This window comes from Plectrocnemia conspersa, unplaced genomic scaffold (assembly GCF_051122295.1).
Source record: "Plectrocnemia conspersa isolate PC_06_02 unplaced genomic scaffold, ASM5112229v1 ptg000010l, whole genome shotgun sequence".
NCBI classification, from domain to species: Eukaryota; Metazoa; Arthropoda; class Insecta; order Trichoptera; family Polycentropodidae; genus Plectrocnemia; species Plectrocnemia conspersa.
In genome coordinates, this window is record NW_028277174.1 from 12,020,707 (window position 1) to 12,037,931 (window position 17,225).

Sequence of the window (17,225 nt, forward strand, 5' to 3'; positions counted from 1 at the left end):
GAATCCTACACAATCTCACAATCCTACACGATGACGACTTAGTACAATATTTGATTCTGCTGGCGTCAGAGGGTAGTCAAACTATACTTCGATTTTTTATATATATATTATTTTTTTAATATAAAAAATATTTTTGCCAAAATATTTGATATTGCCGATTTACGGTATAATAAAATAATGATTCGAGTTTACTATTCAACTAATTTTATTGTTATATTTGTAAAATAAGTATGTTTTAGTTAACATACAAAATAAAATTTTGCGCTTTTTTAACAAATTATCTAATATATTATATAGTTGAAATAATCATTAATAATCACATTGACACTATTTAAATTAAAATATAATAGATGCGTATAGCATTCATTAAATATAAAATTTAATATCTTTACGTTTTAAATTACAAATTAATTTAATTTTACATTTTAATACATGGTCATAGAAACATAAATAATTTTATACTATACACATTTATAATTTTTGAAAAAATAAACATAACGCACAATACTAATTGTCTAGTTTTTTTATCTATCTCTAACGTAAACAATTAACGAGCCAGATTTATTTTAACGAGAGAAAAAATCCTTGCCACTTAAAAAAATAATATATATAGAATATTAATTTACCTTCTAAAATTCATATACTAGTAATATTTTCTAGTACAAAGAATAATCACACATAAATTATACTATAATGACTAATTACACAGTAGTTTCAACCTCCTTAGACTCAGTGCACATTGAAATGTAATTTTTGATTCATTTTCACCGGCACTTTTTGTACATCTCAGTATACACCATATTATTTAAAAATATTTTCATAACAAAATTTTTTTTTAAGAAAAAAAATTATGCCCCTTTAATTTACTTATTAAAATATTTTTTTTACGAAAAATAAAAATTCAGGTTTGAGGAAGTTGTACTTCAAATTATTATTTTTCTATATCCGCAGTATTTAAAATATATTAATTAAAAAAACCTAGGAAGCTCAATAACAGTTCAACAAATATATTGCTTTATATTTTACTTAGTATTTGCTTTTAAGTTTGTGTTGCATTAAATTAAATATTCAAAACAAACAAACTAACGCCAGCATAATTTCCCAGATACATTATTTTATTTACAAGGTGAACTAAATATAAATATTTCAATGCTAATCTATAATAAATCGTTTATGGAATAGAAAAATAAAAACAGAGAATTAAAAATGAAGAAATTAAATATGTTATTTTATATAACATACTTTAAATATTTTTTTAATATCATAATTAAACTTATTTTGAGAATAAATAGCGATTGAAAGATCAATGAAAACATTCACATCGACATGAACTATAAGATTCAGTGGATAAGTATAATCTGGAAATACTCCAAAGATTTCAATCTTAATTTTAACACCTTCAAAAATAACCAGTGGTATATCCCAAACGGGATGACTCATCATAAATACTGTGTACGCAAATAATTAAATATAGATAAATTAATAAAAAAAATCTCAGGTTGACCGTTAATGGCAATCGTCACATTTGGCTGTTAACCTGACCGCATTGTTGGCAGGGCATTGTCAAACATATATATTTATAGACTTCTCACTAAGACGAACTGTCAATAACGCATTCCATCTCGATTATTATCGTTCACATTTGCACGTGTGATTCATTCTGTTTTTTCCGATTCTATTTCTGAACACACACACGTTCGATTCTTAACCGAAACGATCTCTCCGTGAGTCGTTAAAGTCACCTTTGTTAAAAAGTTTTCAACAGGAAGACGTCACTGAAACCGTTGACTCTTTAACGGGAATGTAAACACATCACTGTATTCCAGTATTTTTAAATTGCAGATGAAAAACGTAAATCCACCGAGGAGCTTTATATAGCTTTATGGCGAAGCTCGTGTAAAAACGATGAGCGATTTTACGAGTTTACGATTAAACGGCAATGCATGCATTTATCTTCCAAATTAGCTTTGGGCGATATTTTGTCATGCCAGAATCAAAACAAAGTGAAACGACGTTAAATTGTATGCTTATATTAGACAAATTTCATATTTTGTCGTATTTATCATACTAAAAACATGTTTATATAATATTTCAACAAAATTACTTTCATTAGTATTTTTTTATTTACTTTGTAATTTAAATGTCAGTAAAACATTGTTTACAAATAATATATCATTCTGAAACTAGAATTATATTTAGGAACGATTTTATGAACTAGATTATTAAAGATATTATTTTTTTATTATCTGAACTTGGAATACATTAAGTAGCAATAAAATACATATTTATAGATTCAATTATTTTTATATATTGCAATTTATAGCATATATAAACCAAAGCTTTTAAATCATTTTTTTAATCAAATAATAAATTTAATTTATACAGTTTAAATATTTATTTTAAAATGTATATAAAAAAATATTGTAAACGGTTGTTAAAATTATAGTAATAAAATCAAAATTTACTTTTGACTTGATTTTGTATTTTTAATCACATTTTGTATTAAAGAACTTAGTATCATTAGTTTATAACTTAATTTTGGGCTTCATGTTAAATTTATACATTTTCAAAGTAAATAAATTAAAATTGCTTTTGTAGAAATAAAGGGATAAATACTTTTCTCCATAAAAATTCGATTTTATATTACAATTTTAATATCCTTTAAGTTGAAACATGATATTTACGTAAAAATATCTATATACTTATTTTTTTATAATTAAAAACTAAAAACATTATAGCTTTTATACATATTTTAAGGTACTTTTTAAATCATAACAGAAAAAACGAAAATTTTTGCCTAAATCATATAAAACACAATGAAAGCATATTGCAACAAAACTGAATTATTCCTTTCTAAATCACTTAAAAATTATATACAAACACACAATTTACAGCTAAAAAACAATAATACTTGTTAGGTTTAAATATTAATATAACGGATTAAATTAAAATGAATAATATAATATTCTTATTAATTTATGTAATCGGAATATAATTGGCACTAAAACTTTTTAGTGCATCTTATATTTACTTTAGTCAACTTAAAAATTCATTATAAATCATTAATTAACTTGAACTTTTTTTATTTTGTAATAAATCATTACAAGATTCGATTCATAGTCTGACTAAAATAGTTGAGCCCAAATTATTAGTTTTTAAAGTGTGTTAACGATTTAAAGTCAATACCAAAACCTAAATTGTATATTATGAATTACTCTTTAGATTTGATAAGATTATTTAGTTTCTCTAATTAATTGAAATATACCTTTCTTAGATGTTTAAAAACTATTCACACAGATATTTTTGGCTGTAAGGTATAAATATACAAATTAAACTAAATTAATAATATACTATTCCTAATCATCTATTAAATCTGAATAAAACTGCCACTGAAACTTCATGGTACATATTATATTTACTTCACTTTATTAAATAATCCAATCACACTAAACTTAAAACTAGTGTCTTTATTCTAAGATAATTTAACACAAATTATTATTTTTTAAAGTGTGTTAACGATTTAAATTAAATTCCAAAATCTGCTTATCAATTCCTCAATTGTATATTATGAATTACTCCTAAATTTAAATTAGATTATTGAGTTTTCTTAATTAATTAAAATATTTTTTCCTAAATTAAAAAAAAAATATTCACACATTTTAAATACATAATCAATATTTTTGGCTATTTGGCTAAAATATTACTACAATCAATTAAATCAAAATTAATAATATAATATTTTTATTAATCTACTAAATCTAAATAAAATTGACCCTTAAACTTTTCGATACATTTTATATTTACTTTACTTAACTTTAATCCTCAAACGATTTTTATGTATTAAGTGTCTTCAATTTTTTTATATGGTATTTAATCTTTGCAATGTTTCTTAATCTGACTAAAAAGTATTTACATAATTTTTTTTAAGTGTGTTTATACTTTAAATTCAATACTGAAATTTGCTTATTTTTTCCTCAGTTTTAAATTATAAATTACTCCTTAGTTTCGATTAGTTTATTGAGTTTCTGTGATTAATTAAAACATAATTTCCTAAATTTAAAAAAATGCTCAAAAAATATTCACACATTTTAAATTTATAATCGATATTTTTTAGTCTTAGGTTACTACAATATTACTACAATATATTAAATTGAAATGAAAAATATAATACTCTAATAAATCTATTTAATCAGAATAAAATTGGTTGTAAAACTCTCTGGTACATTTTACATTTAATTCATATCACATTAAATGAATATGTTAATGTTATAGTAAAAGCGCATGTTATGATACCAGAGGGCTTTGATACGATTCTAAGATTATTTACTCTATTAAAAATATAGTCATTCCCAATTTAATAGCCAAAATAATCAATACTTGAATGAAATATATTAGCAATTATTAAAAATCATAGATAATAAAAGTATATGAATATCTTTAATAATAATAAAACAATAATTGTTATCCAAAAGACCTAAGTTCTCCGGAACTACACTGTACACGTCCCGACTCAATGGAGCCAGAGCTTTTTTAGACAGACATCATAAAATTCTTTTTACCAATATTTTCTTAAACTTATTTATTTACTAATTTCATAATACGAATTTAGAATCACTCCGTACATTTCGTCATTGTCAAACGACGCGCTGTTGACAAATGTCCCGTCAGGTCGGCGATGACCCGACACGATTTTGGTTTTCGCAGAAATTTCGCGATCGTTGTGTTCTCGTTGCGCCGCATAATTGGCAATATTTCAGAAAACTATTTAACGTATGACATATTGGTAGAAAGCGAAAGTGTGAGAGCTTTTTTCAGAGAGCGGACAGCCGTCCTTGCGAATCTTCATTTCAACATGTCCGCCGGGGAACGGAAATATTTTTAGTGATATATGCGACCAGCTAGATTGACCCACTGATCTAAATTTTACAAAATATTACGACTGTCAGACGGGTGAGATTTTGTATTAATAATTTAAAGCGTCGAGATAAGTGACGCCAGCGCTAAGTATTGCCACTGAGAAGATGACAACGTAACATAATCGTATCGCATATTTTATTCGTCTTAGCATTAAATCGCATTTTATGATAAATTGAAATAAACTTATAACTGTATGCAAATAAAAATAAATAATCTATAATAATTATATGTATAGATTAATGAATATAATATATAAGTCTACTAATAGTGCCATTTGCTCCTCAGTATAGTGCCTTAAACTTCAAAGTTAACGGTGTAAATATATTACTGCGAAATCTTATGGATATTTTAATATTTTATTTTATCAGATACAAACATATCATTTAAGTGGAATAAACGTGATTTATGCACTTAGTATATCATATATGTTATAATGTGCATTATCAATGATATTATATTTTCACTGGCGTTTCAGTGAAATCATATCCAAATACATTTTCACCGGTAGATGTGAATTTCTACTAGATAAAATAAAATTTAACTGAAAAATTCTATTCTGGTCTAACAATTACAAAACGTCTATTTTTTGTTAATAATAGTTTTTAAATTAGTACTGTAATATTTTGTCGGTCGAAGTGACAACACAATTCTGTGAATCTTTGTGAACAAATACAGTTTTACTGATAATGAGCAGTAAAATTGTAAATCAATTGTTTAATGCATTTTAACCGGCTGAGTTAGTGAAATTATATTTGTATTAACTTCAGTGGTAATACATATACACTGTCACATACAGTGACTTTCGTGAATATATAAATACATTTTTTAAGCATTTACAATATTTATCGATATTTATTTTTGAAAGCTCTTATACTCTAAAATAATATAGTATATTTAAATATTCATTATACACATATATGTATCTGAGTATTTATACAAAATATAAAAAATCTATTCATAAAGAGAAAGAAAATGTATTGTCACAGATGTAGACATAAGATAGTATTATTTGAAACATATTTTTTTAAATATAGTTTGAGAAACTCAAGAACTGTTAAAGCTACAAAAAAATAAAAACACTAGTACTTAAGATAAACATGCAAATAAAAAACATCTGTATATTTTTCAATATCTCGTAAACTATTAATGCTAACATAAAAAATACTACACACGAAAGCTCATTTTTACTAATGTAAAATGATGTATAATTAACATAACTATAAATATACAAAAAATGTTTTTAATAAGCAATGAATAAAGGGAAAATATATTTTTTTTAAATCAATTCTTGATTTTTGACTAACCAATAGAAAAAAACTAATATAATATTTATAAAACCACTTTAATGTTGTTGTTTTTTTAAAAAAGCACACATGTTACTATCGAGTTTTACTGTTTTTTTTTATAGTTTTAAAACAAGTATAAAACTAAATAAAACAGGTAAAAACATGGTTATTACATGTCTTAAGTATTTATTCCTCGAGATTTTTATACTGCGAGTTTTTAAAAAAAATATATGCAAGTACAAAATGTACAAAAATAAGTTTGTGAACTTATTTTTTTAGTAATAATGGGGTGGGTGGTCAAGAACAGGGCCACCAAGAGCCAAGAGTAAATTTAGTCGTCAGTGGTCGTTTTTTTAATATTCTCATTTCATTAAAATTCATAGTATTTTATTAAATAATATGCATTTTTTAACAAATTCAAGGTGATCCCTGTTTAGTCCAGGTAAGCAATTAATCAAGGAGTAATACTTTTTATAACAATATTACGAATAAGAATCGAATGAAGCACATATAAACCGAATTTTGACCAATAGGAGAGTGCAAAAAACAATTATCCCTTCTCAGAAGTCAAAAATTCACGTCAAAAGCAATAAAATCATGCCGTCGCCGTCGCAGTGGGAACGCTCGTTACCGAGCGCTCCCACTTCGACGGCGCCGACACGATTTTATTGCTTTTGACGTGAATTTTTGCCTTCCGAGAAGTGATAATTGTTTTTGCGCTCTCCTATTGACCAAAATTTGGTTTTAATATACTTCAATCAGGCCTCTTATAATAAAAGTCTATAGTGATATCGGTAAGGATAGCAGTCGTATTTTTAAAACATAATGTAATATCGAAATGCAGACAAACTATAAAGCAATATGTGAGATGCAATGTCTGTCTGTACTTATTCTTCCGCTTATTTCTCCCTGAGAGATGTGTTGACTTAGTTTGTATTTTGAACTTGGGTTATGTTAGGTTAGGGTATGAACAGAAAATAAACGTTTCGCAACTGTCAGATTGAGTTTCATAGACATTTTAAAGCAGCATATTAGCGCTTATCAAATAAATTATATTTTTGCTAATTTAAATATAAGTGAAAATGTATTAGGACTTTAGTAGTGAAAATATAAGTTTACCAAAAAATACACATTCACTGTAACATTTATACACTGCATGTAAATAAATAAAGCCGCGTCAAAAAACTACAATCTGTTCCTTTGAATAATAATGTTTATTTCGGAAGTACTACTTAGAAAGTGGGTGCTTTTGAAGGCAATGTTCCGCTCATTTTAATAATTGTATGTATAAAAAAGTGCTATATGAACTTATACCTGAGATAAAATAGTATGTGTTTCGTTATTTGAGGTCAGTTTTTATTTTTTTTTAATATGTTTTTGCTATAATTTTTTTTTAATTTGTCTCTTCTCCTGCCCTGCTCTCGGCAGGCCTGATCAACAAAAAAGGCATCGTTATCACAAATTGTAATCATCCCCACCCTTCTCTTTCTGTCCAGAGTACGACTATCGCAATATTTTGTGCGTCGTTTTTTTCTCTTTCACATAACGCTAATGTATCGTCGCGGTGATAAATCATGGTCGACGATGGTGATGCCAAAGTTTGAGCAAGTGTGCGCGCGTGGCGGCCATCTTGCATAATGGCGTCCCAAATCCGCTCTCACCTGTCGCCGGCGCGGTTGCCAGCGCGCACCCACTAATTGCCGTGGAATTCTTAACTGCCACTTTGGCAATGAAACCTCTCTACCGAGCAATTTATTATTATTTCGGCTTTTCAAAGAACAAACAATCGAATGGCGGGCCGCGGATTGATGGCGGCGGCGACGCCACATTTGTTTCATGCGACCGAGGGAAATTGACCGACTAACCGGCATGAATGAAAAACACGACGGGGGAGGATGAACGTCGCTCTTGATAATTTTGCAATGAAAACTATTCAATAAAACTAATATATTTATAGTTATAAAAATACCAAGGAAGACCTTTCGACTAATGTATTATTTCAAGGTCAAAACATGAACACAACAGATATTTAAAAATACAACTATAAGCCTCTTAAAAAACTGATAAGAAAAAGCATTTTTCGTGTAAGAGTTTTATTTTGGATCATCGTTTAATAATCAAGACCTAACTCATGTACAAAATACGCCTAAGTGGTAAATCTACGATTCACTACTTTTAACACCAAAGACAAGGAACAGTAAGAACAATTTTTACGAAGCGTATGTTCAACAAGCTCAAAAAAATGGCAAGGAAAATCGTAAAAAGACAATTGTATTAATTAGCCAGAAAGTAAATCGAATCATTCATTATCTCAGTGATTACCGGTTTTGCAATTAGATAAACACCGCAGATTATGGGTTACTGAGAACTCAATAGATGGTAGTTAACCAATCTGATTACTTTCCAAAGAAATGTGGGATCATTTTCTTTTGTAGACCAACAAGGAAATGCTGTAACTATTGAGCTTTAAAACTTTCTAAGCAGCTCTTCAAAAGTTTCAATAAGATTTCCGAGCCATTATTGCCACATTCAAGAAAAAAAGTCTTATTTAAAAAAATCAACACAATTATAACTGACCTTCCAGTTGGCTGACTTTAACAGCCTTGATTGTTTACTTTTGGGACATCTAAAGAAGAAGGTGTATGTCTTAATCTAATAAAATCAATACAACAATTATTATTATCAGCTTTTTTGATTAACGGCATAGTAAATTCGCTGAAACATATTTTTGAGACTAGAAATGTAATAGTTTTATACGAATTAGATTTTTTGTTATGTCAACAATTGACGAGATAACTCTAAAATCTTTTTAGCATTTACATTCATTTTAAAATCATACATCTAAAAAATATCATTATTTTTATGTTTCTATTGTAATAAAAAATCATGAAATATTAGTAGTTATGTTCATTTTATATTCACAATAAATGCAGATTAGCTCAATGGTTTATATTCCATAATGAATTTATGTATTGTATTTTTTCTTTGATTAATATATAATGGATCGATAATTGTTCTACAATGCGTAATATTGAGATTAATATGAATCATGTTATCCTAAAACTGCTACTTCAAACAAGAAAAAAACATAAATAAATGCGAAAAATACGTATGTCTAATCATTACATATTGAATAGTAAAAAAATAAAAATTATTTTAAAGTACCAGAAAAAAACATATTTCAACAATTCATCGCCTAACTTAAAATATCAATAGATATAGCAGAAAAAATAACCATATAATAAAAAATATATTCACAATATAAAAGATTTTAAATAAGCTTAACATGTTCTTTACAGTAGGTCCAATTTTAAAAGCATAAATGTAACCTTATTACACGTGTTTTTATTAAAATTTATATATGAATAGTGCTACTCATTTAGAAGATAAATTAAATGAGCAATATATAAATGAATTGTTCGTGCATTACTATTGGACAGATTAGGTGAGAGCGAGCGAGCATTGGATTAAGAAGATTTACCTTAAATAAATGCTCAAACAATACGTTTTATGGAACAAAGTAATTATTTAAATGCATATATTTTTTTAAATAAATTCTTGTTAAATCGCAGCAATTTATTTGTTACTAAATAAATAATGTTAATATATTATATTATTATTTCCAAATATTTTTGTTATTTTATTTATGAAGGTGATGAATTATCTCGGTGGTGAATGTTACTAGACATAATTAAAATATATCATAGATCAACAAAAAATTGTTAAAATGTATGAAAATAACTATAATTACGATAAAAAAAAACAATTAATTTTAACTAAATAATTTTTGTATGGAATTAAGACTGAACTAAATTAAAATTAAAAAACAATGTTTTATTGGATTTAAAATTAATGTTTTTTCTTGAGCTTTTTTTAAAAAATGCCATATCGTGAAATTTGCTGATTTTTAAAGAATTTTCATATTATTTTTGTCAAAAATTAAATTTATATGAATATTTTTAAATAATTTACAACCGCTATATTTTTATATACCGCTGTATAAGAAAGGATAAGTCCTTACCAGATGTTTGAAAATATATATAATTTATTGGAAGCTTTTAATAGAGGGCGAAATTATTTAAATGCCAGAAAATTGTAACGATTTTCTCATATTGGCTTTACTTTGATAATATAAAAACTACATTGATATTCAGATAAGAAGAAACCGCACCGCGTGAGAATCAACAGATTGCAAAAATGTATAGAGGGCTTACCGCGGAGATTTGCCATAAAATATGCTTATTTAGTTTTTCATCAATCCAAATCTTATATATTGCAACAGGAGCTATTAGCATTTTTTTACGATTCGGGTATAAATAAGAAAGTCCAAAATTCCATCGCAACTCGACGCTCAGTAATCAATCAAATTAGATTGATCCGTTCTGGTACTTTGATTAATTGCGTCTATTATAACAAATTATCATCCCATTGAAGTTTGTTATTTTTAACGATAACGATCGATCATAAGATATATTACATACAAGTATATATCTACTGTATTATTATAATCGCATACTATATTTGTTACATATATTTTTATATTTATCTCGAGAAGTCTAGAGAAAATTAAGAAATGAAAATGGCTAATTATGTTCAATTTGCTGATATTATATTAATTTAAAAGTTTTAAACGATCTCAACTTTTATTTTCGTGGGCTCTTGATATTATCAATAAAATTAATATTAATTGGTTATTTTTTTAAATAAAAATATGTAATAAATATAAATAAATTAATACTTATTTACAAGACTTAACTCAATATTATTTAACTAAAGATGGCTATGAAAATGTGTAGCTATTATTGTAATAATACCTAAGCTAAAATCTAATATAAAGGCATATCACTTTTATATATGTCATAAAATAATATAAATGTAGAAAAATCCTACAACTTTACTGTTTGAATAAATGAGCATTATTAAATAAAATAAAACTTTGTTATAAAAAATATGGTAATATATTTAGTGTATATGCTAATTTTACCCTTATATTTATTTATTTTGGGATTTTTTCGGCGTGATTTTTTGTCAAAATAATTGTCATTAGATTAACTAAGTAATTAGATTATAAACTATTCTAAAATCCAGGAAAGTTGTTCAAATTATAATTTTACTTAAACCTGAAAAACAACAGTCGATACTGCCTCCTACAGTTATGTCATAAATATTTTTAAAAAAATACAATTAAAAAGGATCAAATCTGTAATAATGGACCTTAATCTTTTTTTAATTTTTTAATTTGGATTGAGAAATAACCATTCTACAATAGAAAAAGCTCATCGGTTAACAAAATATATCAATAAAACCTTAGCTCAGCCATATTATTATATATGTATATAACACAGGCTTTTAACAAAGTGTAGCACTTTAGACTACAAAATTAAGAGACTGCTTCCACACAACATATTCTTAATAATTCAATCCTACTAAAAAGATAGAGACTTCGAAATTAAAATATCATCGGGTGTGTTGAGACACACCCGAATGTTTTTCGATCGATGCTATATTTATTATACATGATAGATTTGCCTAAGAGACTACAAGATCATCTTTAAAAAATCTAAAATGAAACTAAATCAATCTATGTTACATTTACGCTAAACAAAGATACTTGTCCTCCGGTATCCCTTAACGGGTATAGATATCAGGAAATTCATCTCGACAGAGAACTGACATAAAAAACTCATATTTGGATCAAAAGAAAACGCAGACTGTACTGGCTCATAGGACCAAATTCAGGCTCATCATTAAAAAACAAAATGATAAAAATGGCGTGGTCTAATGGAACATAGGTTTGGGGTGTGGCCTCCATATAAAATATCAATATTATTGAGAGATTCTAGAATAAATTACTCAGGTTGCTGATTGATGCTCCTTGGTATGTACCTAACAATTATATTATAAGTGACTCCAATCTTGTCAGTGTAAAATAAATAAGAAAAACGAATTAAAAACACACCCCAGTATGATGGCAAGTAATCTGCTAAAAGACAGTATTATAACCAAAGATAGACTTAAGCGCGAATATATGTTACAACTCACAAATAAATTTAACTAATATAAGCAATATCGTGATCACAAATAAAAGTACTAATATTATTTAACTCAATTAACATAGCATAATTTAGTGCTAATTATTTAAAGGAAGCCTCCAATGGGAGCCTTCCTGCATGCTATTTTTCTTTTTCTTTCCTCAAGTGCCTAGTTGCTGGGAGAAAGGAGAAATGAGGAAATAAATGCATACATATATTTTAAAAATTACTTATTGTCAAAGTACAGATTTTTTAGAAAAAAATACTCTTTTAATTGCTACGAAAATATGTATTCAGTTACAAAGGGTAGAAATGTAAAATAAATTTAATGAAAAAATAAATGCTTGAATAAATGCTTGTTACAGATAAAATCAAGTTTTTGATTAATAAATCATGTGTTTCTATAAACTTAATAACCCAAGTAAAGTATTGTTGTTAATAAAGTAATTTTTAGTACAGCTAATTATTTTATGCATATTATAAAACAAAAATAATAGTTTAGTGTATATGCCTTTTATTCCTTATGTAGGTTTTTTGTTGTTTAGGAAATTATTCATATTCGCACTGTGTCACGTCGTTCTATCTATCTATTTTCGTTATGGATAAACACTTTAATTGTTTGCCAGCAGTGCGTCATTCATTGAATTACCCAAGAGATCTCAGGCCAAAGACTTCCATTTCATTTCTATGTTTTCACCGTACCATTTATGCATCATACGCGTGGCATGCAACGTTGTGCAACGCGTTCGGGCTCAACAAAATGTTGGCACTCGCACTTATCATATTATTTCCATACTCCCATTCACACTTGCAAAACCATCAACGCAATAGAAAATACACTAGCGAATCTGACGCATGACTCATAGTAAAAAGAAAAAACAACAAATCCATAAAATTGATTCGAATTTATTCGCAATGCCTCAACCCATTTTTAACAATCAATGCATGTAAAAAGCAATTAACATCCAATCTACACTACCTTTTAGAAAAGAGATTCCAATAGATTATCATAGATTAGGTTTTCCTAGATTTTCCTAATCCAACGTATGAATATTGAGATGATTAATTCAAATTGAGCTAGATTATACATATAATGTATTAAAAATGTTATTATTATGAGCGATATCAGCTCATAATAAGTATGTATGTACATAATAAAATATTTTGAATCGCTTTTTTCGTCGAAAAACAAGCAACGAATAACGTTGTATAATGAATTCATAAAAACAAAATTTAAGATAAGACCATAAAATCAACATATGATAGCTAAATATAAAAATACATAACCTAATAAATCTAACGTAAGCATAATTAATAGATCTTTGAGGTTCTCCAAAATGTATAAGAAATCATCAGACAAAATAGCCTAAGATATGCTACTTTAGAATAATCTTCAAAACAAGTTCATTATTTGATATGCGGATATATTCGGTATTCGGATATTTATATATTCGCCATATAAGCCATATAATACAATGAATTTCCAGTAGGAAGACTTTCTGTTTCATATAGAAACTTAATATTTTGGCGAAGCAGAATTCATTGTTTTAACAAACTGCTACCAGCAATAGTTGTGCTTTTCAAGGAATTTAATACAAATTAACCAAAACTTGAAAATATTAATTAGCAGTAAGATTTTGCCTTTCTTTAGGACATCACAAACAACTTTGCCAACTAAATATTCAGCTTCAATGATCTCTAATGTAAAATTATTCAGACAATAATTTGAGCTTAAAAGAAGGCATAATATTCCATACTTGAATGAGAAACTGGAAAAGTAAATAAATTGTAAAACCTTCAATAATATAAATTGTGTTTAATTATTCGCAGTTTTATAAGCTGCTTTCGCAGATTGTGTTAGATCCTTTTATAATAAAAATAATATCCCAATATCGGAATTAAAGTCGATATTTATGCTCAAAATTAAGTCTGAATAATTTTAAATTCAATCGTTATACATAATTTAAGCATGTTATAATACTAGTCAATGTGTGAAATGAAAAAATAATGAATAGCTTATAATAGTTTATAATAACAAAATCTTACAAAACACCTTCCAAGTTTATTAAGTTGGGGATGAAGTTGCATTTTATATTTTTTTTTGTATATATTACATCATATACTATCTCAAAAGGTTGCAAAAACAACGATATATGACACATTTAAGAATATTTAATTCAGAAAACTTTGGTACTTTAATGCTATCAAGGACTTTTTTTAAAATTGTTTTTATTTAAAAAATGTTCAAAATTATTAAACTTGCTCGAAACAAAAATGATTATTGCAAAACATTCTCAAAAAACCTAAATCATAATTCATATTAAAAAGTGCCCCCCCCCCTCCCAAAACAGAACAGTACCTAAAATGTATATATATAATAATCATATCGAAGTACTACAAATAAGTATAATACCATTAAATGGCAATGATAAAATATATATTTTTTAAATAATTAAATGCTATCTCTTGTATTTGTGTTCATCCCTAAATTTACTTAAATGATCTGTTCGTCGTTGTTCGTACTACGTTTTTAATAATTATTATTTTTAAATATTTTTTCAAAAGCAAATATTTCAACAAATACAAAATTATAAAAACAATACGCGATCTACCTGATTCTTGCAACTAGTGCCTATTAAAATTTCTTATGTAGATTTTAATATAGATACAAAAGCATGACGCAATTTCTAAAAATAATAACAATGCAGTTTTATCTGTATAACCACACATATGAGATAACATATATCAGAATCAAATAATTTAAGTAAAGAACAGATTAGCATTCAATAATATTGGCTAAATTCATTAGCCAACCTGATCCGCTCTCATCTTTCAAAATTTCGGTAATTCAAAAAAAAATTGTAGCTTCGTTAATAAAAATATAAGAGAAAAAATTTTTAAATGTTCCATAATACTTTTTTAACCAAAAAATCCTAAATTTTTGACCTGTTTCATGGGAAATTATTATTAAATACTATTACAGTATACGTTTTTTAGCCTTCTTAATTAAATGCCTTAAATACCATAAAGTTAAATTAACTTTAGCATCAGATATATAAAATATTATCCATTTATTTGCCTCATTATAGTAGAAATCCAAAAATGTACTTTGAATAGTTTGTTTCCTTTTGTGACTGGTAGCATTACGCAAACGTATTAACGAGTTATCAATTTTTAGAGTACTCTTTTAATAACAAATATTTAATTTTATAATACTACTTAAGTAAAAACGTAAGGAAAGCGCCCAAAATTAAATTCAAAAAATCTTCAGGCGCTTTTATTTTTCTGATATACTAAAATATGGAGGTTGTAAAAATATGTTAAAAACAATTTAAGATATCACATATACGTTACATTATATTAAATATAAATAATTTTAAAAATCTTACCAACACATTTTGTGAGAAGGGGAACGATAATTATAACGTTTTATTAGTAAAATTGCGTGTCGAATGCAATGCAACAGTTCTAAAAATCTATATTATTGGCAATAAAGCAATGTTAATAATCGCTCAATTTATTATTATTTTTAAATTCATCGCTAAATTGATTGTTATGGCCGTTTTATACTTTTTTTAATTCGTCGTTAAATTTGACGTTATGGCCAAAGCGGACTCTGATATGCGGTGCAAATGTCAAAATATTTGTCCAAAAATAGCCCATCTCAAAACGCGCTCCGGCTGAAAAGATCATGCTCATTGTTTTCATTTTGAAGGTCGTTCGTCAGGTGCGGTCGGACGGCCGCCATTTTTCGTTTCGGATCGTGGGATCCGGCGCCTCGCGAAAAGCGTGCGCACGGCGCCGCCGCGCCCGAACAAATGTTGCCAGTGCTAAAAATACCCCAGCGCGAACGCAAGCGGCGCTGGCTCGGCCGGTTTACTTATCGTATTTCTCTTCTTTTTAAGTGTGTGCACGGCGAACTTATTATCGTCGAAGAATTCGTGCCACTCGCCCACGTCAAATTTTCACAGCTTTCTTATTATACTAGCGCGGCGCTTTTAATCCGCGCGCGAGAAATACGAGTCCAAGGTGATTGCGTAAATACCGTTACATAATTCCGACATGGCAACACACTGATTAAAATCACTTCACTGTTTTGTATTTTTATTTTATTTTACAACTGTTGCACGGCATTCGATCGCGTCAATATAGAAAAAGCGTATAATCACCACAAATAAATAGCGTTGTTAGATATGTATTTCACGGGGGCAATTTTCAATCCAACGTTGCACACTGCTCACATTTTAATTTGTTATTAGAAGCTTCTCAAAAACACAGCACTCACCGCTATTCTCATTTAGTATATAAATAAATTAAAAAAGCACAATGATTTAATTAGATGCGTGTGTGTATTTTATTTTTTAGACGGGGGTCGTGAAACTTTACGCGCGCTGGCACACTGTGTCGTCGAAACGGAGCGAGATTCGAACGTCCGACGGTTGTGGTGGTTGTTTCGGTTTCTGTGTTCAGAGAAACTTACGAAGGGTTTCGGAGAATTTTAGTTATTCGGTTAAACAGTCGGCGTTGTTGTTAAGCTAGTGCGCGCGACCTGCCGCGGGCCCGCGCCGCCACTGACTGCCGCGACGACGCCGAGAGCCACCCTATGGCCGCGAGAGGAGAGCTTTCGGCCAAACGGGAAAAGCACGGATTTGCGTAAAGGAACGTCGACAAATTAGCGCGTAGCGCAAAGCCATTCATGAAACGTCTCCCCTTTGTGCGTAACGAGCGTCAACAGCGAGGTATTTGCTTAGTGCACTTTTCAGATTCCTTCGTTAAAGAAAACATCGTTTTTCTTACTCTCGTTTGATCTCGGAATCTGCATTATTTCAACGAAATAATACACCCGAGAGAACGACTTGACTTTGTAGTCTTTATAAAACAAAAGTTTCGATTCGCCGTTTCATCGGCAACTGCTTAAATTTTCAAACTCAAGTCGACTTCGTATACAATGACTATCAAAAAGCATTTGACACAGTTCATTACTAATTGA

General features: G+C 28.0%; 1 protein-coding gene across 40 annotated transcripts in view; it reads right to left on the reverse strand.

Moving 5' to 3' along the window:
• The window catches only part of bt (projectin protein bent), a 98,076-nt gene extending 81,264 nt beyond the window's left edge, over positions 1–16,812 (reverse strand). For all 40 annotated transcript variants that reach the window (XM_088194269.1, XM_088194266.1, XM_088194265.1 and 37 more), the window contains exon 1: positions 16,716–16,812. The gene's annotated coding sequence lies outside the window, so the exon portion shown is untranslated. The remainder of the gene's footprint in view (positions 1–16,715) is intronic.
• Positions 16,813–17,225: the final 413 nt, after the last annotated feature.